The following is a 20,164-nucleotide window of genomic DNA, read 5'->3' on the forward strand; positions in this document are numbered from 1 at the left end:
GAGTAATACAAGGAGAGGATAATTAAGAGGTCTGAGATAACAAAAGGAGTGTGTAATCCCTGAGGGGATAATCAGCCACCAGAGGATACATCCATTACTCCTAAAGGAAGGATCTCCCAATTTTACCAGCAAAAGTATATGTCCAGCAGGTTCCAGGGAAAGTGAACCAAAAGCGTGTATAGCCTAATTGCAGGCATCAAAGGAGGTGAGCGCACATCTTCACTATTTGAAGGATTCACAAAAGTCACAAATTGAAGAACAACAAGCACCAAGTCACTATATACAAACAATTATTTATTCAATGGGACTATTGTTTTGATGATGTTTGGATTCATACTGGTCACTACTGGTTATTTATGAGCATTTGGTTATTTTTGTTTATGGGGATCATTTAAATGCGTTTTAGTTGAGTGTTATTAGTTGGTTTATTATTTTTGTTATATTAAATGAGGGTATTATGAATATAAATGAAATTGAGGGTATTAGTAAGTACATCATGTCACTAATAGATGATTTATGAGCACTTGGTAAAATATTTTTTTAGAGGAGTATTTTATGTGGAATTATTTTGATATTTATTTGGAGGAGATTGATTAGTTGAAATTTTCTATTTAAATATTTTTTGGTATTTACACACTTTTATTAGTTATTTGTATCATTATTTGAATTAATTTAATGGTAATAATTTAATTATTATTTATTGAGAAGTATTTAGGAGCGCAACATATATTTGTAAATGTTTTGGGGCTGTCGCTGGGCAACACGGACTTTCAACTCCCTCCAAAGATTTTCTATGAGGTTGAGATCTGGAGACTGGCTAGGCCACTCCAGGACCTTGAAATGCTTCTTACAAAGCCACTCCTTCGTTGCCCGGGCAATATGTTTGGGATCATTGTCATGTTGGAAGACCCAGCCACGTTTCATCTTCAATGCCCTTGCTGATGGAAGGAGGTTTGCACTCAAAATCTCACGATACATGGCCCCATTCATTCTGTCCTGTACATGGATCAGTCGTCCTGGTCCCTTTGTGGAGAAACAACCCCAAAGCATGATGTTGCCACCCCCATACTTCACAGTAGGTATGGTGTTCTTTGGATGCAACTCAGCATTCTCTCTCCTCCAAACACAACGAGTTGTGTTTCTACCAAACAGTTCTATTTTGGGTTCATCTGACCATATGACATTCTCCCAATCCTCTTCTGGATCATCCAAATGCTCTCTAGCAAACTTCAGATGGGCCCGGACATGTACTGGCTTAAGCAGGGGGACACGTCTGGCACTGCAGGATCTGAGTCCCTGGCGGCGTAGTGTGTTACTGATGGTAGCCTTTGTTAAATTGGTCCCAGCTCTCTGCAGGTCATTCACTAGGTCCCCCCATGTGGTCCTGGGATTTTTGTTCACCATTCTTGTGATCATTTTGACCCCACGGGGTGAGATCTTGCGTGGAGCCCCAGATTGAGGGAGATTATCAGTGGTCTTGTATGTCTTCCATTTTCTAATTATTGCACCCACAGTTGATTTGTTCACACCAAGCTGCTTGCCTATTGCAGATTCAGTCTTCCCAGCCTGGTGCAGGTCTACAATTTTGTTTCTGGTGTCCTTCGACAGCTCTCTGGTCTTCACCATAGTGGAGTTTGAAGTGTGACTGTTTGAGGTTGTGGACAGGTGTCTTTTATACTAACAACAAGTTCAAACAGGTGCCATTGATACAGGTAATGAGTGCAGGACAGAGGAGCCTCTTAAAGAAGAAGGTACAGGTCTGTGAGAGCCAGAAATCTTGCTTGTTTGTAGGTGACCAAATACTTATTTTCCACCATAATTTGCAAATAAATTCTCTCCAAATCAGCCAATGTGATTGTCTGGATTTTTTTTCTCATTTTGTCTCTCATAGTTGAGGTCTACCTATGATGCCAATTACAGGCCTCTCTCATCTTTTTAAGTGGAAGAACTTGCACAATTGGTGGCTGACTAAATACTTTTTTGCCCCACTGTATATATATATATATATATATATTTTTATATACAGTGGGGCAAAAAAGTATTTAGTCATTTAGTCAAAAATATTTTATATATTTTTTTTTCTTTTGTCTTTTTTCTATTTATTTATTTACTTTTAAACTGTCCCTTTAATTTTTATATTACTTGTATTATTATCACAGGGAGTAGAAATACCGCCGGTGGTAGCAATAGGCAGTGACAGGTTCTCTTTACTGAGAAATCTGGGGTCTATTAGACTCAATATCTCACCTCTGTCAAAAGCTTCAGATCATACCAAGGTGAGTATGATCCCATGCTTTCTTCAAACTCCTAAGGGTTTGTTTAAAGCTGAGTAATCGGAAGTAATGAAATGCTCATCGCTTTTGGTTTCCCAGACCATAGAGATGACTGGAGCTGTTCTTGTCTCTGAGCAGCTCTATGGTCAGCTGGTAGAACCCCTGGCTGAACACTCGGGTCTCCTGGTGGGGCAGGGGAGCCTGAGAGAGCCACGGCGGGAGGAGGGGGGGGAGCCCCTTCCTGCTGCTTGGAAATGCAATCCGGTGGCTAACTCCAGCTTCCCTTCACAGCCAGTCCAATATATTCTGCACAGAAAGATCAAAGGCTACCAGCCTCCAGCTTCTCCTCGCAGCCGGCCCAACATGTGCCTACGGAAAGGGAAGAAGACTACTGGCTTCCAGCCCCCCCTGGCAGCTGGCTGAATATGTGCCTGCAGAAAAGGAGTGAAGGATACTGACCCCCAACCTCCCCCTGCAGCCAGTCTGACATGCACCTGCAGAAAAGGAGCAAAGGCAACTGCCCCCCAGCCTTCCCTCGCAGCTTATCCAAAACGTGCCTGCAGAAAAGGAGCAAAGGCTACCGGCCTCCAACCTCCCCTCACAGTTGGTCGAACACGCACCCACAGAAAAGGAGTGAAGGCTACCAGTATCCAGCCTCCCCTCGCAGCTGGTCCAACATGCGCCTACAGAAGTGAAGCAAATACTGCCAGTCCCCAGCCTCACCTCACAGCCAGTTGAACACATGCCTGCAGAAAAGGAGCGAACGCTAGTGGCCCCCAGCCTCCCCTACCAGCCAGGCCATCATGTACCTGCAGAGAAGCAGCTGGTCCAACACGCACCTGCAGAAAAGGATCGAAGGCTACCGGCTTCCAGCTTCCCCTCGCACGTGGTCGAACACGAGCCTGCAAAAAAGGAGCAAAGGTTACCAACCTCCAGCTTCCCCTTTCAGGTGGTCGAACACAGGCCTGCAAAAAAGGAGCAAAGGCTACTGGCCTCCAGCTTCCCCTTTCAGGTGGTCGAACACAAGCCTTCAAAAAAGGAGCAAAGGGTACCGGCCTCCAGCCTTCCTTCGCAGGTAGTCGAACACGAGCCTTCACAAAGGGAGCAAAAGCTACCAACCTCCAGCTTCCCCTCACAGGTGGTCGAACATGAGCCTGCAAAAAAGGAGCAAAGGCTACCAACCTCCAGCTTCCCCTCACAGGTGGTCAAACACGAGCCTGCAGAAAGGGAGCAAAGGCTACCAACCTCCAGCTTCCCCTTTCAGGTGGTCGATTACGAGCCTGCAAAAAAGGAGCAAAGGTTACCAGCCTCCAGCTTGCCCTCACAGGTGGTCAAACACGAGCCTGCAGAAAGGGAGCAAAGGCTACCAACCTCCAGCTTCCCCTCTCAGGTGGTCGAACACAAGCCTGCAGAAAGGGAGCAAAGGCTACCAACCTCCAGCTTCCCCTTTCAGGTGGTCGAACATGAGCCTGCCGAAAGGGAGCAAAGGCTACCAATCTCCAGCTTCCCCTCGCAGGTGGTTGAACATGAGCCTGCAGAAAGGGACCAAAGGCTACCAACCTCCAGCTTCCCCTCTCAGGTGGTCAAACACGAGCCTGCAGAAAAGGAGCAAAGGCTACCAACCTCCAGCTTCCCCTTGCAGCCGGGTGGACATGAGCCTGCAGAAAGGGAGCAAAGGCTACCAACCTCCAGCTTCCCCTCGCACGTCGTCAAACACGAGCCTGCAAAAAAGGAGCAAAGACTACCAACCTCCAGCTTCCCCTTTCAGGTGGTCGAACACAAGCCTGCAGAAGAGGAGCAAAAGCTACCAACCTCCAGCTTTCCCTCGCAGGTGGTCGAACACGAACCTGCAGAAAGGGAGCAATGGCTACCAACCTCCAGCTTCCCCTTGCAAGTTGTTGAACACAAGCCTGCAGAAAGGGAGCAAAGGCTATCAAGCTCCAGCTTCCCTTCGCAGGTGGTCAGACACAAGCCTGCAGAAAGGGAGCAAAGGCTACCAACCTCCAGCTTCCCCTCGTAGGTGGTCGAACACGAGCCTGCAGAAAGGGAGCAAAGGCTACCAACCTCCAGCTTCCCCTCTCATGTGGTCGAACACGAGCCTGCAAAAAAGGAGCAAAGGCTACCAACCTTCAGCTTCCCCTCGCAGGTGGTCGAACACATATCTGCAGAAAATGAGTCCCAAGAACAAAATCGAGTCAGTCTGAGTGCTGTTCAGCCAATCACAGCAAGCCTTGCATTTTTTGATTTTGTTCTGGGAGCAGGACGGGAAGTCCCCATAGCACTTTATACTGTTTGTAGCTGATTCTAAATACAGTTTATACAGGAGGGTGCACAGCAGATTTTGAAGGAATTTGGAGGTACCATAAGTGCAGAATGTAGTCGTTTTTTTGGGCCCAGAGCATTGCTGACTACCTCTTGGTTAGGACACAAGTTAATTTACTAAAGGTAAATACACTGTGCACTTTGCAAGTACAGATGCATTCTGCAAGGGCATTTTCTCCAGGGCAAAGTAAATGAGCAGAAGCTGTTCTGACTTCGTCCAACCCTCTTAAAGATGGCCGCACCTCTTAAAGAGACTGCACCTCCCCTCTGATGATGTGCCTGTAGCACGGAAGGCCTAAGGAGGAGCTGTGCAGAGCGTGACATCATTCTGCCGCCGGAGCCACGAGGAGGCCCGGCGGCCATCTTTAAGAGGGTCAGTAGTGCATATCTTTCACACTTATATATATGCATACTGCCCTGTTTTTATTATTTATTAATAAATACTTTATTTGGAAATTACTACACTATCTCTGGCACCTGTTTTTGGGCTCCTATGTGGAGCTATTACTCCTACAGAGAAGGTGCCTTTGCTATCCAGAGGAGGGAGTACTGTCATCTAAGCTGAGTACCCGACTGACCTTCAGGGGATCTCTGGACCTGAGCTGGAGCTCTCACTATATCCAAGCCTGATGACCAACCCTTAGATGGATGTTCACCACCTGACTCATGGCAGATTAAAATCTAGGAGGATTATTCCTACATGCGCATAATCCATGCGTTTCTGGTGAGTGCGCATTGCTACTATTTGAGGCATTAAGCTCCGGAGATTTCACCTTACTAAAGAACACCGTGGATGCCACCTGTTCAATCTGAGTGACTCATACAGTTTATATAATTTTGCTACATTTCATTTATTTAGAGAAGAACACAGTCTGCTGAACATAATACTACACAAACATTAAATGTTGCCATGGTTTAATTGCACATAACATGTAAACATTCACAGTGCAGGGAGGAAAAAGTATGTGAGGCCCTAGCTTAATGACTTCTCCCAGAGCTAATTGGAGCCAGGAGTGAGCCAACCTTGACTCCAATCAGTGTGATGATATTGGATGTGTTGCTGACAGCTGTTCTGCCCTTAAAAAACACACACCTGTTTTGGGTTTACTGGTTTCAAGAAGCATTGTCTGATGTGAACCATGCCTCGCAGAAAAGAGCTCTCAGAAGACCTACGATCAAGAATTGTTGACTTGCATGAAGCTGGAAAGTGTTACAAATGTACAGTGGGGCAAAAAAGTATTTAGTCAGCCACCAATTGTGCAAGTTCTCCCACTTAAAAAGATGAGAGAGGCCTGTAATTGGCATTATAGGTAGACCTCAACTATGAGAGTCAAAATGAGAAAAAAAATCCAGACAATCACATTGGCTGATTTGGAAAGAATTTATTTGCAAATTATGGTGGAAAATAAGTATTTGGTCACCTACAAACAAGCAAGATTTCTGGCTCTCACAGACCTGTACTTTCTTCTTTAAGAGGCTCCTCTGTCCGCCACTCATTACCTATATCAATGGCACCTGTTTGAACTTGTTATCAGTATAAAAGACACCTGTCCACAACCTCAAACAGTCACACTCCAAACTCCACTATGGTGAAGACCAAAGAGCTGTCGAAGGACACCAGAAACAGAATTGACTGAATCTGCAATAGGCAAGCAGCTTGGTGTGAACAAATCAACTGTGGGTGCAATAATTAGAAAATGGAAGACATACAAGACCACTGATAATCTCCCTCAATCTGGGGCTCCACGCAAGATCTCACCCCGTGGGGTCAAAATGATCACAAGAATGGTGAGCAAAAATCCCAGGACCACATGGGGGGACCTAGTGAATGACCTGCAGAGAGCTGGGACCAATTTAACAAAGGCTACCATCAGTAACACACTACGCCGCCAGGGACTCAGATCCTGCAGTGCCAGACGTGTCCCCCTGCTTAAGCCAGTACATGTCCGGGCCCATCTGAAGTTTGCTAGAGAGCATTTGGATGATCCAGAAGAGGATTGGGAGAATGTCATATGGTCAGATGAACCCAAAATAGAACTGTTTGGTAGAAACACAACTCGTCGTGTTTGGAGAGAGAATGCTGAGTTGCATCCAAAGAACACCATACCTACTGTGAAGCATGGGGGTGGCAACATCATGCTTTGGGGCTGTTTCTCCGCAAAGGTACCAGAACGACTGATCCATGTACAGGACAGAATGAATGGGGCCATGTATCATGAGATTTTGAGTGCAAACCTCCTTCCATCAGCAAGGGCATTGAAGATGAAACGTGGCTGGGTCTTCCAACATGACAATGATCCCAAACATACCGCCCGGGCAACGAAGGAGTGGCTTCAAAAGAAGCATTTCAAGGTCCTGGAGTGGCCTAGCCAGTCTCCAGATCTCAACCCCGTAGAAAACCTTTGGAGGGAGTTGAAAGTCCGTGTTGCCCAGCGACAGCCCCAAAACATTACTGCTCTAGAGGAGATCTGCATGGAGGAATGGGCCAACATACCAGCAACAGTGTGTGCCAACCTTGTGAAGACTTACAGGAAACGTTTGACATCTGTCATTGCCAACAAAGGATATATAACAAAGTATTGAGATGAACTTTTGATATTGACCAAATACTTATTTTCCACCATGATTTGCAAATAAATTCTTTCCAAATCAGCCAATGTGATTGTCTGGATTTTTTTCCTCATTTTGTCTCTCATAGTTGAGGTCTACCTATGATGCCAATTACAGGCCTCTCTCATCTTTTTAAGTGGGAGAACTTGCACAATTGGTGGCTGACTAAATACTTTTTTGCCCCACTGTATCTCCAAAAGCCTTGATGTTCATGTGTCCACGCTAAGACAGACTGTCTACAAATGGAGAAAGTTTAGCACTGTTGCTACTCTCCCTAGGCGTGGTCGTCCTGTAAAAATGACTGCAAGAGCACAGCGCAGAATGCTGCATGAGGTAAAGAAGAATCCCAGAGTGTCAGCTAAAGACCTACAGAAATCTCTGGCACATGCTAACATTTTTGTTGACACATCTACAATAAGGAAAACATTAAACAAGATGGAGTACATGGGAGGACACCACGGAGGAAGCCATTGCTGTCCAAAAAGAATATTGCAGCACGTTTGAAGTTTGCAAAAGAGCACCTGGATGTTCCACAGCACTACTGGCAAAATATACTGTGGACAGATGAAACCAAGATTGAGTTGTTTGGGAAGAACACACAACACTATGTGTGGAGAAAAAAAGGCACAGCACACCAACATCAAAACCTCATCCCCACTGTAAAACATGGCGGAGGGAGCATCATGGTTTGGGGCTGCTTTGCTGCCTCAGGGTTTGGACGGATTGTTGTCATTGATGGGAAAATGAATTCCAGAGCTTATCAAGACATTATGCAGGAAAACGTACGACCATCTGTCCGCCAACTGAAGCTCCGCAGAGGATGGGTGATGCAACAGGACAATGACCCAAAGCATACAAGTAATTCAACAAAACAATGGCTGCAACAGCACAGAATATGCCTTCTGGAGTGGCCCAGTCAGAATCCTGACCTCAACCCGATTGAAATGCTGTGGCATGACCTTAAGAGAGCGATTCACACCAGACATCCCAAGAATATTGCTACACTGAAACAGTTTTGTGAAGAGGATTGGTCCGAAATGACTCCAGATTGTTGTGCAGGTCTGATCTGCAACTACAGGAAACGTTTGGTTGAGGTTATTGCTGCCAAAGGAGGGTCAACCAGTTACTAAGTCCAAAGGTTCACATACTTTTTCCTCCCTGCACTGTGAATGTTTACATGTTATGTGCAATTAAACCATGGCAACATCTAATGTTTGTGTAGTATTATGTTCAGCAGACTGTGTTCTTCTTTTGTTGATGACGTTCAGAGCACATTTTATGCCCAATTCCACGTAATCCCAAGGGGTTCACATACTTTTTCTTGCAACTGTGTGTGTATGTGTATATATATATATATATATATATATATACACACACACACAGGTGAAACTCGAAAAATTAGAATATCGTGCAAAAGTTCATTTATTTCAGTAATGCAACTTAAAAGGAGAGACTAATATATGAGATAGACTCATTACATGCAAAGCAAGATAGTTCAAGCCGTGATTTGTCATTATTGTGATGATTATGACTTACAGCTCATGAAAACCCCAAATCCACAATCTCAGAAAATTAGATTACATGCAATCAATAAAACAAGGATTGTACATAGAACAATATCGGACCTCTGAAAAGCATAAGCATGCATATGTACTCAGTACTTGGTTTGGGCCCCTTTTGCAGCAATTACTGCCTCAATGCGGCGTGGCATGGAAGCTATCAGTCTGTGGCACTGCTGAGGTGTTATGGAAGACCAGGATGCTTCAATAGCGGCCTTCAGCTCTTCTGTATTGTTCGGTCTCATGTCTCTCATCTTTCTTTTGGCAATGCCCCATAGATTCTCTATGGGGTTCAGGTCAGGCAAGTTTGCTGGCCAATCAAGCACAGTAATCCCACGGTCAATGAACCAGGTTTTGGTGCTTTTGGCAGTGTGGGCAGGTGCCAAGTCCTGCTGGAAAATGAAGTCCACATCCCCATAAAGCTCGTCTGCGGAAGGAAGCATGAAGCGCTCCAAAATCTCCTGGTAGATGGCTGTGTTGACCCTGGACTTAATGAAGCACAGTGGACCAACAACAGCAGATGACATGGCTCCCCAAATCAACACAGACTGTGGAAACTTCACACTGGACTTCAAGCATTTTACAGTGTGTGTGTCAGGGCAGGGGCCGAGGAACGGACAGGCAGGCCTAACAATGTAACGCACTGGCTGACGACAACCACCACCCACAGACCGAAGTCCCTCAGGGCGCGGAGTTTAAGTCCCAGGCTGCCCTTCACCAGGGCCCCTGATGGTGGGGATGGACTTGACGCAGCCAGGAACCAGGTCGCGGCCCCCGAGACACCTCAGCTGCGGTAATGGCCGCCGCCAATGGCGTGTAGCTGGTGGAAGAGACAAAAGAGTAGTCAGACAAGCCGGGTCAACAACAACAGGACAAAACAGTACAGGACAGCAGACGAGAATCACAGGTCACGAGCCGGGTTCACAACAGAGGGTCAGACCAAAGGAGAATACAAAGAATAGTCGAGTCACAAGCCGAATCAGATACCAGGAGAGTCACAAGAGTCAGAACAGAGTAATAGCAACACAAGACACAAGTGCAAAGAGCATGTGCGGGCCACAGGCTTATATGTCATCAGCCACACCCCTCTGGGGGATGGACCACAGAGACCTGAAGGCATAAAAGGATTCCCACCATGCACAGCAGAATCCAAGATGGATGCCAGCACATGGAGTAACATAACCTCAGGGAAAAGGTAGGACCTTGACAGTGTGCCTCTCCATTCTTCCTCCATACTCTGGGTCCTTGGTTTCCAAATGAGATGCAAAAGTTGCTCTCATCCGAAAAGAGGATTTTGGACCACTGAGCAACAGACCAGGTCTGTTTTTCTTTAGCCCAGGTAAGACGCTTCTGACGTTGTTTGTTGTTCAGGAGTGGCTTGACAAGAGGAATACAACATTTGAAGCCCACGTCCAGGATCTGTCTGTGTGTGGTGTCTCTTGATGCACTGACTCCAGCCTCAGTCCACTCCTTGTGAAAGTTCCCAACACTTTTGAATGGCCTTTTCCTGACAATCCTCTCCAGGCTGCGGTCATCCCTGCTGCTTGTGCACCTTTTTCTTCCACACTTTTCCCTTCCACATAACTTTCTATTAATGTGCTTTGATACAGCACTTTGGGAACATCCAACTTCTTTTGCAATTACCTTTTGAGGCTTTCCCTCTTTATGGAGGGTGTCAATGATGGTTTTCTGCACAACTGTCAGGTCAGCAGTCTTTCCCATGATTGTGATTCCTACTAAACCAGACTGAGAGACCATTTAAAGGCTCAGGAACCCTGTGCAGGTGTTATGGCTTAATTAGCTGATTAGAGTGGGACACTTTGAGCCGAGAATATTGCACCTTTTCACAATATTCTAATTTTCTGAGATTGTGGATTTGGGGTTTTCATGAGCTGTAAGCCATAATCATCACAATTATGACAAATCACAGCTTGAACTATCTTGCTTTGCATGTAATGAGTATATATTAGTTTCACCTTTTAAGTTGTATTACTGAAATAAATGAACTTTTGCACGATATTCTAATTTTTCGAGCTTCACCTGTATGTGTGATTTCGTAGTTACGGGTAGGGGGTGCGCACGGTCAGTCACCGGGTCCCAGCCGGTGATTCCCCACGGGCACCCGGAGATCTCTGAGGATTTCCAATGGGGGAGAGACCTGTATGTAAAACATACAGATCTCTCCCCTGTCAGCTCCAGCACACTGCTTTGTATTGCTCTGCATAGCACAGCTATACAAAACAGTGTGCTTACAGTGTAACGCACACACACAGCCCCCATAGTAAAACACACACAGCACACAGTTAACCCTTTGATCGCCCCAGATGTTAACCCCTTCCTGCCCAGTGCCATTAGTACAGTGTCAGTGCTTTTTATTAGCAGTGATCACTGTATTGCTGTCACTGGGAATGTCAGTGACACCAAGTCAGTACCCCCCAGTGTCAGACTGCCCGCCGCAGTCCCGCTATAAATCGCTGATCGCAACCATTACTAGTAAAAAAATACCGCCATTTGTAGACGCTATAACTTTCACGTAAACCAATTAATATACAATTATTGGTTTTTTTTTAACAAAGATATGTCGCAGAATACATTTTGGCCTAAATTTATGACGAAATTTGATTTTTTTAAATTTTTTTACTGGATATGTTTTATAGCAAAACGTCTCAAATCAATCTCAAAATTGTTGGTATTTTTTGTTTATAGTGCAAAAAAAAAAAACAAAACCACACAGGCAATCAAATACCACCGAAAGAAAGCTCTATTTGTGGGCAAAAAAGGAAGTAAATTAAATTTGGGTGCAGCGATGCATGACCGCGCAATTGTTAGTTAAAGTAACGCAGCAACGTATCACAAAAAAATGGCCTGGTCAGGAAGGGGGGGGGAAATCCTCTGGAGGGCAAGTTAAGTACCGTATTTGCCGGCGTATAAGACGACTTTTTACCCCTTGAAAATCTTCTCAAAAGTCGGGGGTCGTCTTATACGCCGGTATACAGCATACTGACACTTTTTAGGGGGGCGGCGCGTTGCCGCCGCCGCCCCCCCCCTTTCCCCAATGGAAGGGACACTAAGTACAGGGGTGGGCAGCGGCTGTTTCTTACCTGGTTCCGGTCCCACGACGATCCGGTCCAGGAAGCGCGGCTGCGCCTTCAGTTCGGCCACTGGATGTTCGTGCGGCTGCTCGGCTCCACCTCCTCACCAGTGATTGGCCGCCAGAATTGTAGCTCAGGAAAGGCACACAGGCGGCCAATCACCGGCGAGGGGGTGGAGCCGAGCGGCCCCGCGAAAATCGAGTGCAGGATCAGCAAGTAAGTGGTCAGTGTAGAGGTGCTGCTGCAACCACATATGCTGGCTGCAGCAGCACCATACGAGAACAGGGTCAGCAAGTGTCAGTGGGAGGAATAGTGCCCCATCATTGGTGTCACTGATACCAATGATGGAGCACTATTCCTCCCACTGATACCAATGATGGGGCACTATTCCTCCCACTGACACCAACGATGGGGCACTATTCCTCCCACTGACACCAACGATGGGGCACTATTCCTCCCCCCCACTGACACCAACGATGGGGCACTATTCCTCCCCCCCACTGACATCAACGATGGGGCACTATTCCCCCCCCCCACTGACACCAATGATGGGGCACTATTCCACCCCCCACTGACACCAATGATGGGACACCATTCCTCCCAATGACACCAATGTTGGGACACCATTCCTCCCACTGACACCAATGATGGGGCACTATTCCCCCCACTGATACCAATGATGGGGCACTATTCCCCCCACTGATACCAATGATGGGGCACTATTCCTGCCACTGATACCAATGATGGGGCACTATTCCCCCCACTGATACTAATGATGGGGCACTATTCCTCCCACTGACACCAATGATGGGGCACTATTCCTCCCACTGATACTAATGATGGGGCACTATTCCTGCCACTAATGCCAATGATGGGGCACTATTCCTGCCACTGATACCAATGATGGGGCACTATTCCTGCCACTGACACCAATGATGGGGCACTATTCCTCCCACTGACACCAATGATGGGGCACTATTCCTGCCACTGATACCAATGATGGGGCACTATTCCTCCCACTGACACCAATGATGGGGCACTATTCCTCCCACTGATACTAATGATGGGGCACTATTCCTCCCACTGACACCAATGATGGGGCACTATTCCCCCCACTGATACCAATGATGGGGCACTATTCCTCCCACTGATACCAATGATGGGGCACTATTCCTCCCACTGATACCAATGATGGGGCACTATTCCTGCCACTGACACCAATGATGGGGCACTATTCCTCCCACTGATACCAATGATGGGACACTATTCCTCCCACTGACACCAATGATGGGGCACTATTCCTCCCACTGACACCAATGATGGGGCACTATTCCTCCCACTGACACCAATGATGGGGCACTATACCTCCCACTGATACCAATGATGGGGCACTATTCCTCCCACTGACACCAATGATGGGGCACTATACCTCCCACTGATACCAATGATGGGGCACTATTCCTGCCACTGGTGTGCATTGGAAGAGGGGTAGTCTTATACGGCGAGTATAGCTCAAACACTAAATTTTAGCAGGAAAAGTAGGGGGGTCGTCTTATACGCCCAGTCGTCTTATACGCCGGCAAATACGGTATATCAACCCCAGTATGTGAGATTGATGGCCATCAGGAGGTCATGTGCAGCATCGATGCGATGAGAGGCCTTCACCCACCTTTATTCGTTTCATACTGGTTTGCTGTTCTAGGGATTTCCTGCCGCCAGTAGAGTTCTGCCTAAAGGGGAATGGCATACGCCAGGTTGTATATAACAAACTCCTGCCCCTGCTCAGTCATCACTGGTAATGAAATATACATGCATATGTAATGGTAGAGTTCCATATCTTACAAATCAATATGCTGAGGTCTGCACATGTCTATTAGACTCTGGTTTCTAGCACAGTCATTAACCAATTGCCCTCCAGAGGATTCCCCCCCCCCCCCGACCAGACCATTTTTTGCGATATGGCGCTGCGTTACTTTAACTGACAATTGCGTGGTCATCCAACGCCACACCCAAATGACCTTTACATGTTTTTCCCCCACTAATTGAGCTTTCTTTCTGTGGTATTTGGTCACTTGTGCGGTTTTTATTTTTTGCGCTATAAATAAAAAAGACCGACAATTTTAAAAAAATATATATATTTTTTACTTTTTGCTATTTAACATGTCCAGTAAAAAAAATTAAAAAATCAAATTTCGTCATAAATTTAGGCCAATATGTATTCTACGACATGCTAAAAAAAATCCCAATATGTGTAAATTAATTGGTTCACGTGAAAGTTATAGTGTCTACAAATGGCGGTATACTGTACATACAGGGATTTTTTTTTTTTACTAATAATGGCGACGATCAGTGACTTATAGTGGGACTGCGGAGGGCATTCTGACACTGCGGGGGAACTGACTTGGTGTCCCTGACATCACCAGTGACACCAATACAGTGATGAGTGCTAATAAAAAGCACTGACACTGTATAATGGCACTGGGCAGGAAGGGGTTAACATGAGGGGCGATCAAAGGGTTAACTGTATGCTGTGTGTGTTTTACAAGGGAGACAAGCTGCTTTGTATTGCTGTGCTGTGCAGATCAATACAAAGCAACCTGTTTCTCCTGACAGGGGAGAGATCTGTATTGTTTACATACAGACCTCTCCCGTCAGCTCCACCAATGATCACCGAGAATCGGCAGCCGGGACCCTGTGATTGACATGCTGAGCATGGATTGATAGCAGCACGGTAGGTAGCGTGTGTGCACCCCCTACCCAGAAATACAAAATCATGTGTATATATAAGTGATTTTGCGCAGCCCTGCTGCCCTGTAGCAGTGCCTCTGCTATAGGGCGGTCGGGAAGCGGTTAAAGGAGAAGTACAGCCAAAGCTCTTTTGGTTGTACGTCTCTTGATCTCAGAAGTGCAATTCGTTCTGCACTCCTGTGACCCAATTTGAAGTCCACTATGGGCTGACGTCACTCACCCAGTCCAGGCTGGGGAAAGATCCCGACATTAAAGTCGGGATCCACCCAGATGTCTAGACTGGCAACTGGCTCAGCCAATAAGCGATCTGCAGAGAGCCTGAGCCAGCCGCTCCCTCCCCCTCAGTCCAGCGCTACAGTGAGCATGGGGCGGCAGAGAAGAGAGTGGTGACTGACAGTCACTGCTCTCTGCTCAGAGCAGCAAGGAGACCTGAGCGATCAGTGGTGTCTGATCGCTCAGTTCTCACCCTTAGAGCCGCAGGGGTCGGATGTAGCATCAGATCGATGCTGCATCCACCTAGGTAAGTATGATTTAAAAAAAAAACTATACTTCTCTTTTAAAGCATAGTTTTGGGGGTACTGATTTTTAGGATTAGGTCCCCTCCAACATGGAAGGCGTGCTGTCTAATTATTGTCCTCTGGGTACCCCTCCAGGAAAAATAATTATCTATGGCCTGGCTTTAGAAGTCTCAAGCTCCACCTCCTGACATCAGTCTGATCTCGTATTCAACTTTGTCTGCGGTCTAACCCATAGCAGGCCTACAATAATTACCAACAGTGCGTGTAATATGACACTATCAGAGCTGCAGACAGGAAAGGATGCTGATGTCACATATCAATCATTCTGTCTGTCTCTTGCCAGCAGCTGATGCAGATATTTAAAGTCTTCCTGATTTTAAATTTCAGCTGGTATGTGGGGGGTGATAGGGACTTAAAGTAGACCTCCAGCTAACCCCCCCCCCCTCCTTTTTTTTTCACCCTCGCTCACCTTTAGATGGTATATGCACAGTTAACCCATCCAGCAGATCCTCTGAGTCACTTCTGACAAGTGTTCCTGACACAAAGAGAAAAATGGTGACGGAAGGGTGCTCCGGCAGAATGACAATACAGCTTTTTTTGCTAACAGGCACAGATTGGCGGCAATGACGGGTACAGATTGTTAGTACTGATGGGCACAGATTGGCAGCACTGTTGGGCACAGATTGGCAGTACTGACGGGCACAGATTGGCAGTACTGATGGGCACAGATTGGCAATGACAGGCACAAATTGGCAGCACTGTTGGGCACAGATTGGCAACACTGATGGGCACAGATTGGCGGCAATGACGGGCACAGATTGGAAGCACGGATAGGCACAGATTGGCAGTACTGACGGCACAGATTGGCGGCACTAAGAGGCATAGATTGTCGGCACTGACGGACACAGATTGGCGGCAATGACAGGCACAGATTGGTAGTACTGACAGCACAGATTGGCAGCACTAACGGGCATAGATTGGCAGCAATGACGGACACAGATTGATGGCAATGACAAGCACAGATTGGTAGTACTGACAGCACAGATTGGCAGCACTAACGGGCATAGATTGGCAGCACTGACGGGCACAGATTGGCAGCACTGTTGGGCACTTTTCACAGGTGCCGGTTATCGACAGTACTTTCCTCACGCTGTGACGTGAGGAGAGTACTGCAGAAAACCGGCAAGTATGTTTAGATGGTGGTCAGCTGTGGTTGGACACAACTGATCACGTGGCAAAAGGTTGCTGTGATTGGCCCTTTACCGAGTCATGTGATCAGATGTGTACAAAGGACACCGTGATCACAAAGCGTCGGCTGTGGTTCAGAAATGACATTCACTGTAAAGTCGAATGTTTAAAGCAAACAACAATTTTTGAACGACATTCGTTCATTCATCGAACATGCAAAGGATTTTCATATGACTGTCCATCTGAATATTCTCCTCTGAGAATCTGTGTATGACCAGCTTAGCTCTGAGCTTGCTCGATGCAGCGTGCCATTGGGCCCCCAGCATTGCACAGTATTGGTAAATCTCAGAGATTGTACAGATCAGATTGGAAGGTGTATGGCAGCTTTACAAACCGCTCCCATAGAAAGTGAATTACAGTGTAAGGCAGTCCCGTGTCTTGTCACCGCAGTAGCTCTACTGCATAAGTGAAAGAAGGACCGACATCGATACTATTTATATATCGGGCCCTTTAAAGAAAGTACGATCACGTGCCCCCATCCCTGCAATGACAGCCCAGCTCCCCTAAACCAATCGCTATTCGGAAACCTTTATGTAGACAGCAAGGCCAGCCAATCACCAGACAATAACGCTTCCTCCAATCAGTTATCAGCTGGGCGTCAGCCAACAGACTACCGGTAGTAAGGCGTGTCCAAAGTAGCCAATGGTGACCTCGGAACGTAACCTCGTAGCCCGCCTCCACGCCTGAATGACGTCGGCTTTGACCAATCGTCGCTCCGACATCTTCTACAGTCGCCCGCACGGAGCAAGGTCAGCGGTAGCTGTCAGGTAAGAACGGGAATTTCTCTTACGGGACTGGCTACTAACCCGAGTGGGAGATAGGGGAGAAGAGGCCATTACAGTGCCGCTCAATGCGGTTTTGATTTTCGTCCGCTTGTTACTCCCATAGTCGACTGGAAGGCTAAACAGGAGAGATGTACCCCGTGGAACGCACAGCTAGTAGCGATTGCGCATGCTCTGTCTGTCACATGCAGCTACGGAGCATGCGTGGAAGGCTGTGGAAAGCATTGCGCATGCGCAATAGCTTGGGTTATGTCCTACTTCACCCTATTTAAAGTTACTAAACCCCGGACCCTGCATTCACTATATCCGCTCTCCCCGAACCCTGCTTTTATTTATTATTTATTTCAGGTACTTATATAGCGCTGTCAATTTACGCAGCACTTTTACATATATATTGTACATTCACATCAGTCCCTGACCCTCAAGGGGTACAATCTAAGGTCCCCAACTCCCATTCATACATACACATACTAGGGACAATTTAGACAGCAGCCAATTAACCTACCAGCATGTCTTTGGAGTGTGGGAGGATACCGGAGTACCCGGAGGAAACCCACGCAGGCACAGGGAGAACATGCAAACTCTAGGCAGGTGGTGCCGTGTTTGGGATTCGAGCCAACGACCCTAGTACTGCTAGTCGGAAGTGCTAACTATTTAGCCACTGTGCTGCCCATTCACTATACCCGCTCTCCCCGCATTCACTCTACCCGCTCTCCCCGCACCCCGCATTCAGTATATCTGCTCTCCCCGCACCCCGCATTTAGTATATCTGATCTCCCACAGTACACAGAACACGTATTTTAGTAAATATGAACTGCTAAATACCTTTTCTCATTAGCAGTTAGAGAAGTCTTGTGACTTCTATCAGTTTCCAGCACAGCACTGGTTAAAGATCGTAGGAGGAGTTTTCATTCTCCCCTGATTGTCCTATGAGGCTGCGTAACCCCTGACCTCTGTATGGACAGTGCTGATCGGCCCTGTGCTGATCACATACACTCTCCCAAGAAAAAAAAAACTCTAGCAGTACAAACCAAACTGAGCATGTGCAGCTTGCCCCCAAGGCTCTGTTCTATCATCAGATGGGTTAGGGACAGTGGAAGGGGAGGATCAGGGAAGACAGGATCAAACCGCCTTTTTACATAATGCAGAGGATTAACCCCTTAGGTTCCACAATAAGTATAACAAGCATGCTTCAGTGCATATACAGACTGATGTTATTGTTGTGAGTTTAGTAACACTTTAACTGCTTCCCAACTGCGCTATAGCCGAAAGACGGCTACAGCGCGGTTGTCTAGTTCTGGGAGGGCATCCATGGACACGCCCCCCTACATGCACCCGGCGCCACCTGTGATCGCTATGTATTACGGACACAACTGATGACATGATGTAGTGAAAGGCCAATCGCAGCGGTCTTTTACCACGTGATCAGCTGTGTCCAATGACACAGCAGATCACCAGGTAAATACAGTTGTTGGTTATCGGTACAGCGTGAGGAAGGTACTGTCGATGACCAGCAATTGTCAGAGAAGTGATCAACACTGATCATCAGGGCACTGATGATCAGTGCCCAGCAGTGCCACCCGCCAGTACCCTCCACCTGTGCCCAGCAGTGCCACCCACTAGTACCCTCCACCTGTGCCCAGCAGTGCCACCAGTCAGGGCCACCTCATCCGTACGCAGCATTGCTGCCTCTCTCTGCCACCTCATCATTGCTGCCTATCAGTGCAGCCTCATCAACGCACATCAGTGAAGGTGATTAAATACCACAAAAAGAAAGCTCTGTTTGTCTGAAAATAATGATACAAATTTCATATGGGTACAGTGTTACATGACCGCGCCACTGTCATTCAAAGTGCGACAGCACTGAAAATTGGCCAGGGCAGGAAGTGGGTGGAAGTGCCCGGTAGGCACGTGGTTAAGTATACCTATTAGTGTCATGTCATTGTGTGCCCAAGTCTCCTTCTTTTCAATCACCTCTGTGTTCTATTATTAGTGACCATCTACACTGCTACTTTGGGGTCCTTGTACTGTCCTTACACTTATTGATCCAGATGACAGGACCCAGCAGTCATTGCTTGCTTTTCATTACCCTTTTGCACATTTTCGACTAGTTTTTGTTGCATACATTTGCAAATATAAACCAATCGGCCATAACTTTATGACCATTGACTGTTTACAGTGGATAACGTTGATTATTATTATTATACAGGATTCATATAGCGCAAACAGTTTGCTCAGTGCTTTACTATTGTATTGTAACGGGAGACAACACAGCAATAATACAGTTCAATACAAGAGGGATAGGAGGGCACTTACAATCTAGGAGGGAGGGGCTAGTGGTACAAAAGGTAATAACTGTGGGGGATGGACTGGTAGGAAGAGTAGAAGATTCCGTTATTAGCTGAGGGCAGGATAGGCTTCCCTGAAGAGATGGGGTTTCAGAGATCACCTAAAAGTGAACAGAGTAGGCGATAGTCTGATAAATTGGGGTAGAGAGTTCCAGAGGATGGGGGAAGCTCTGGAAAAGTCCTGGAGATGAGCATGGGAGGAGGAGACAAGGGAGCTATAGAGCAGGAGGTCTTGCGAGGAGCGGAGAATATGGTTTGGGTGATATTTAGAGACAAGATCGTTGATGTTATTTGGGGCAGAGTTATAAATGGCTTTATACGTTATCGTTAATGTTTTGAATTTTATCCGTTGGGCAATGGGAAGCCAGTGGAGGGATTGGCAGAGAGGGGTGGCCGATATGGAATGGTTAGTAAGGTGGATGAGTCTGGCAGCAGCATTCATGATAGACTGAAGAGGGGATAGCCTGCAATGAGGTCGGCCAATGAGGAGGGAGTTACAATAGTCAAGGCGAGATATAACAAGGGAGTGAATAAGTGGCTTAGTGGTTTCCGAGGTTAGAAACGGGTGTATCTTGGAGATGTTGCGGAAGTGAAGTCTACAAGATTTGGACAGTGATTGGATTTGGGGCTGAAAGGACAGATGGGAGTCTAGGATTACACCTAG

The 20,164-nt window shown here is 46.8% G+C and overlaps 2 protein-coding genes across 3 annotated transcripts in view; one reads left to right on the top strand and one right to left on the bottom strand.

Annotated features, from left to right (window-relative positions):
* UNC93B1 (unc-93B1 regulator of TLR signaling) overlaps positions 1-17,298 on the bottom strand; it is a 103,357-nt gene extending 86,059 nt beyond the window's left edge. The window contains exon 1 of one of the 2 annotated variants that reach the window (XM_089683700.1): positions 17,177-17,298. The gene's annotated coding sequence lies outside the window, so the exon portion shown is untranslated. Of the gene's footprint in view, positions 1-3,112; positions 3,228-17,176 lie in introns of those variants that run through there. The other variant, XM_089683702.1, reaches the window with a different exon arrangement.
* The window catches only part of NDUFS8 (NADH:ubiquinone oxidoreductase core subunit S8), a 30,495-nt gene continuing 27,355 nt past the window's right edge, over positions 17,025-20,164 (top strand). Inside the window, exon 1 of the mRNA XM_089683705.1 lies at positions 17,025-17,137. The gene's annotated coding sequence lies outside the window, so the exon portion shown is untranslated. The remainder of the gene's footprint in view (positions 17,138-20,164) is intronic.

This window comes from Staurois parvus, unplaced genomic scaffold (genome assembly GCF_062004578.1).
Source record: "Staurois parvus isolate SC_StPar_1 unplaced genomic scaffold, SC_StPar_1.0 ptg000320l, whole genome shotgun sequence".
Lineage (NCBI taxonomy): Eukaryota > Metazoa > Chordata > Amphibia > Anura > Ranidae > Staurois > Staurois parvus.